This window comes from Suncus etruscus, chromosome 11 (assembly GCF_024139225.1).
Source record: "Suncus etruscus isolate mSunEtr1 chromosome 11, mSunEtr1.pri.cur, whole genome shotgun sequence".
NCBI lineage: Eukaryota > Metazoa > Chordata > Mammalia > Eulipotyphla > Soricidae > Suncus > Suncus etruscus.
In genome coordinates, this window is record NC_064858.1 from 11915503 (window position 1) to 11921502 (window position 6000).

The following is a 6000-nucleotide window of genomic DNA, read 5'->3' on the forward strand; positions in this document are numbered from 1 at the left end:
CTGCCTTAGTTCAACTTACATTACAGTCCTAAAGAAAGAACAAAGGATGAATTGAAGACTAAATGATTGTAAACAAAAGAGGAGGTTTTGAGATGGAAGCTGTGGGTGAGACTGGGGCAGGGACTGAGGTGACTCTACCTAGGGTGTTTTGAAGCAAAGCCTATTTCTACTGAAGGGCAGAAACAGCAATAGCATTAACATAAAGAATAAGATAAAGTGTAAAATATACTTCAATTTATTTTTAAATTAAAATGCTAGTTTTCCCCACCACCTAATAGTAGACTGTTTTCAAGAAACTTGGAGCAGAAAATGTCTCTAAGGGAAGAAGCAATGGACACTCATGTGGAAGCAGTTCTGATGAATATAAAATATTAAGATATTATGTATCTGTGTGAACAATAATTCTATTGCTAGAACTATGGTGCATTTCCTAGAACTTTTGAATCTAAGCCTAAACTTATCTCTATGTGATAGTTCCTAATCACTAAGGAAATACTTAGAAATAGATCAGTATGTGAAGTATTCTTTCTTTAAGGTAGGTTAATATTTAAAATAAATGTTGTTGTTAAGGGAGAGACAATTACAATATTTGATCACAGTATTTGAGTTTCTTGCTGTATTGACTTTTGTGATGATTGATAGGTCATAGATAAAAATATATCACCGCATATTTAGTTTTCAATCCTGGAGCTTTTAGTTCCCATCTTTTCTGTTTGCAAAAGGTGGCAAGAAAGATCTGGATTTGGTTTGAGATGGACTTGATCCAAGATGGAAGATGTCACAGAACTAAGACACCCAACTAGAATAGATTTCACCGCATGCTGTGATATTTATCTTTGTTCCTTCATCAGAAAGCTAACCACACCTAAGCCATGACAGAAGACAATGGTGTGAGTGAGTATAAAAGGTTCGCTTCAGTCGTCTTCCTGTGGATCTGACTCTCCAGGATGACTAGCATCCATCTCTAGGTCCCAAATCATCACCATGAAGTTAAGCTCTTTGTTCTTGGCTGTGATTCTTTGCGTCTTCTGCAAAGGTAAGGGTAAGGGAGCCCTTAGGAGAATCATTTATTTGCTTCTATAGTTAGTGCTCCTTAAGCATTTTTTACTCTGGGACATGTTTTCTACAATTCAAAGAAGGGTAGTAAAAAAAACTGGATTTCTATCTTCTTTAGTATTTTATATTTTTAATAATTTCTATATTTATATCTATCATAGCTCTGTCTCTATCTTATCTTTATCATCTATCACCTGTGTTTCTTATATTAATTGATAAACAGATTATTAGAGATGTATAGAGCATTATGATTTGTTACTTTCGTCACAGTTTATTCTTTTATGGCTTTATCTTGAATTTCTATCCACATGAAGACTAGAGACCTACAGTAGTAATTTTAGCTTTTTCAAATTATGACAGGATTACCATATAAAAGCCTGATTTATCACCAAAAAGAAAATGGGAGGGAAAACATTTCTTTAAAGAGTTTTTCTAGCTGTTTAAGAAAATCAATTAATATCTGAAATTAACTTAGAGGTAAATTATCATTTATTTGTTATCCAAAATTGCCAAAAATTAAGTGTTTTGAAAATAATATTTCTTATTCTTACGTCTGTTCCTGAAAATGATAGAGAAACAGTAATACACAAATGTAATAGAAGTGATTCCTCCCAAATCTATTTATCTGGAGAGCATCTTATATGCCATTAGAAAATCAGGTCAAGGATTTTTTTTTCCATTTTCCCCATTTTTCTGGACCTATGCAAACAACGGTGATTGCTACTATCACACCTTTACTTTTTTACTTTTTTCCTTTAAGGAAAAAAAATACAACTTACTGAACTTAAAAACAATTGTAGTAGAATGCCTGTCTCGAATACAGGCAGGGGATGGGAAGGGGGAAGGGGTAATGTTACACTGGTGAAGGGGGATGTTCTGGTTATGACTGTAACCCAAATATGATCATGTTACTTAAAAATATATTAAAAAAAAAAGAATGAATGAGGGGACTGGAAACCCTATCTAGAGTACAGGTGGGGGGGGTGGGATGGAGGGAGATTTGGGACATTGGTGGTGGGAATGTTGCACTGGAGATGGGAGGTGTTATTTACATGACTGAAACCTAATCACAATCATATTTGTAATCAAGATGTTTAAATAAATAAAAATATTAAAGAAAAATAAAAAGTAATAAATGCACTAGACATTGTAATTTTTGAAAAACACTTTTTAAGTTCTATTGTAAATAAAAGATTAAAAAGTGTTAAAAACTCAAAAAAAAAAAAAGAAAACGATTACTTCAAATTTTGGTGACAGTTCTTATCCTATGTAGCATTTTGTTATATTCTTCGCTCTAATTTGAAGAAAACATATTGTATGTCTAGAGTATACTTTTTTATTTTTTAAAGAGAATAACACAAAAACATCTTAAATTAGCATATCATAACAAAATATCTTTAAAAGTAACTGTTAAAATCTATTAAAATCATCGAGGATTGGAGACTATTTTTCAAAGTAAATTCCTAGAGATCTATGACTATTCAATAGAATTTCCATAGATTTATGGTATACTAAAATTATGTATTTTATGTATCTAATTATAAGCTTATAATAGCTATACCTGGAAGGCATCTCTTTGTAGAAATTCCTGATGACTTATTAAAATAACTCTTTACTTTATTAGCCATTAAGGTTTCTGGCCCAAATACAGATTACATACTAAGAAAGATTAGAAGATTAGAAGATGGAGAGGAAAATATTTAGGAGGCATTTATACAATTACTTAGAAGAAAAAACATCTGTACTATTTAACTAACCATTGATTTTATGAAAAGAAAAATGACTCTGTTTAAATGGATAAAAGCTCAGTGATACAAGTTGTAGATATTTATAATAATTTTTCAAGGGTATTCAATCTTAGTAAGATCGATCAGTTTTCCTTTTTCTTTTCTGGAACTAACACATTAAGTAAAAATTGTTAAGAGGAAAATAAAAATCAGATAAAATTTTGATCAGAAAAGAGACTGAAAATGGGTACTTACCAAAATAATTCGGGTCATATGAAAAGGCATATCACTAGCTAATATTCATTTGTGGGTTTAATATATTTGGTCTTGGAATTTATTTTAACTTTAAGGATAAGTGGATACATAAAATTTGATGTTAGGGTAAATGAATTACATAAAATATATATAGAATTTAGATTAATTTTATTTCATATAAGTGCTTCAAAATAACAAAATGTTTAATGTCACAATTATTGATATAAAAGTAGAAGACTTATGCTTACATTTTAATTAACAAATTTTGCAAACAAAGCATTATTTTTATTACTTTAAAATAATCTACAGAGGAGCATATAAAGTTACTACTTTATTATTTTTCCTTTTTCTTTTAATTTAAATAAGTGGGGAAGCCTCAATTTTATGAACAAGGACTAGGTAAATATTTTGAGAATTCAGTTCCCTTTACTTTGAGAATAAAGGTATAATGTAAGCCTACTTTGGGAACACAATTTCCCACTAGATTTTTTGAGATAAATTATTTGTAGAATGCTTATGTTTTGTTTATTTGGGGGCTGCATCTGGCAGCATTCTGAGGCTACCTGTAGCACAATGCTCAGAGTGGCTCAAAGTTATGCTTGGAGATCAAGTCCTGGATGTTTAGCCTGGGTCTCCTCCATGGAAGGCATAAACTTTGTCCTTTAAGCTATCTTTACAACTCAAAACCTTACATGGTTTAATCTGGATAAGGTTCATACTCAGGTTTTACAGTGTTTGTCACTCAAGTCCCCAGATTTTAGTACATTATAACATTTCTTAGCAGTACACAAAGCAATCTAAAGCCACAACATTTATGTAACTCTAACATTTAGCATTTTTTTTTTTTACAATTCCATGCACATGCATATTAGTTTAAGTTAACCTCAAAAGTTTAAGCAGTTTTTTTAAGGATTAGAGTCAAAGGAGCACAGCAAAAATGGTGTTTAGAGTGGCAATTGTTTGCATAGGCCCCAGAAAAATATGGTGGACATTGAAAGGAAAAGCCTTGGCCTAAATACAAGAAGACCTTACCCCTGAAGTTTTCTGGCATAAGACCAACTCTAGGCTCCACAATATCATTCTTAATCATAGTTCAAATTCAAAATTTGCTTGGTAGGTGGAATAGTCAGCTATATTTGATGTTTATAGAAGAAAAAATAAAATTTTTGCATCTCTATAATCCTAACAAAAGATATAGTCTCACAACTTGAAACCAGGAACTAGCAAAGTGTCTCTCTGAGGGACCGAGTTGTGTTTTTCCTTCATATTTTGAGTAATCGCTCCAGGAAACATTCGTTGGTTGCTCGGAGAGCCTTATAGAAGATCTGAGAACATTTCAAAGATGGATGTAAACCTTTTCACAAGGATGTCACAAGTTTATCTAATTAAATGAGAGCATGCCATCCTTTAATTTGGACAGGGGAAAATTAAATTTGTAATTATTATTTGCATTTGCTTTTAGTTTTCAGCTTTTACTTATTAACTATGCGTTTTGTTTTATTATTTATTCGATGGTCCAAAATGCATATCTTTCACAATTTTACAGTGATGGCAACATTATAAATTTGTTAAACTTATTTTTAATTTGATTTTGAAGGTTCCAAAAACACAAATGGTAAGACAGAAAGTACAGTATACTTTATTAATAGTGTATTTTAGCTTAATAAGAAGTCTCTGTTTGAATGCAATTTTAAAGTTAATTGAATATTTTGTATGGTCAAGTATTATTTTAACACTTTCCAGTACCTCATTAATAAAATAGTGCAAAAAAACATTGAATTTATTGAGCTTAAAAAATTTAGACCAGGAGAGTTAATGAATGTATTAAATGGTGAAAGTGGTTTATTGCAAGGTGATATCATTTGTGAAATAGGGTTAACATAATGAATTGGGTTTATGGTGCAATTTCAACAGTATACATATCACTGTTGCTACATGTATGCTAAACATAATGGAGATTACTGTTAAAAATTGCAAATAATTATTGTCATCTTTTTTTCTTTTTTTTTTTCAGAAACACAGGGGGAAAACTCAGGTATGTTTTTTTTTTTACTTTTGTCAGGTATTACTAAAACAAAGACAGTATAGATTCAGCACATTCCTCTACTTTGACACCGCTGTATTTATAACAAACTGAAGGGTCAGGCTCTAATGCATTTTCAGATCACTGAAATTTAATACAAAAGCTGAGTAGGCAGTGCCACGTCAACTTTTCACTCTCCCTATCTTTTCTAACCCTGCTTTTATGTCACTCTGGTAGGCAAAAGAAGAGTGAACACTGGAATTTGGTCTCAATAGAGGAGAGGGAACCAAAGGAGTGTTTTCATCCTGTTGTATTAGAGGAGAGTTTCTGGGTCAAAACTATGACATATTATAGTTCATTTCATGGTTCTTGCCTTTCCCTATGATTATGACAAAAACAAGTGGAATATGTTAGTAAAGCCAGTCAGTGAGATATTATTGTTCAAAGCGCTACCAGAATATAGGGATTTGAAAAAAATAAAATATTGGATTTTTAGTAGTTTTTTATTAAACCACCATTGTATTATTTGCAAGCAGTACATTTTATTTTTAAATAAAATATTGTTTTTACTGCACTAGGTGGCTCTTTGTTTCAGTTTTCGGCACTTTGATAGATGGCAATGATAAAAAGAACTCCTTTGATGCTCCCTTTCGTTGATCTTGGAGTTAGTGCATTCAGCAAAGGCTAAAAGCACAGAGAACGTCGAGAAAACTGACAGTTTGGAGTTAGACGATAATCCCCTGCAGGTACTGTAAGAGAAATATATTCTTCTAGGAAGAAAGCACCACCCAAGTGGATAATCTAATATCTGTTTTATTATGTCCCATAATTAGTAAGAATTGGAGAATCTAGGGCCCTCATCTCAGCATAGTGAGTGTAACAAATTCCTGTCTTCATAAAATTTTTGCACAAGTGTTTCCATTAGTATTTCTCACTAAT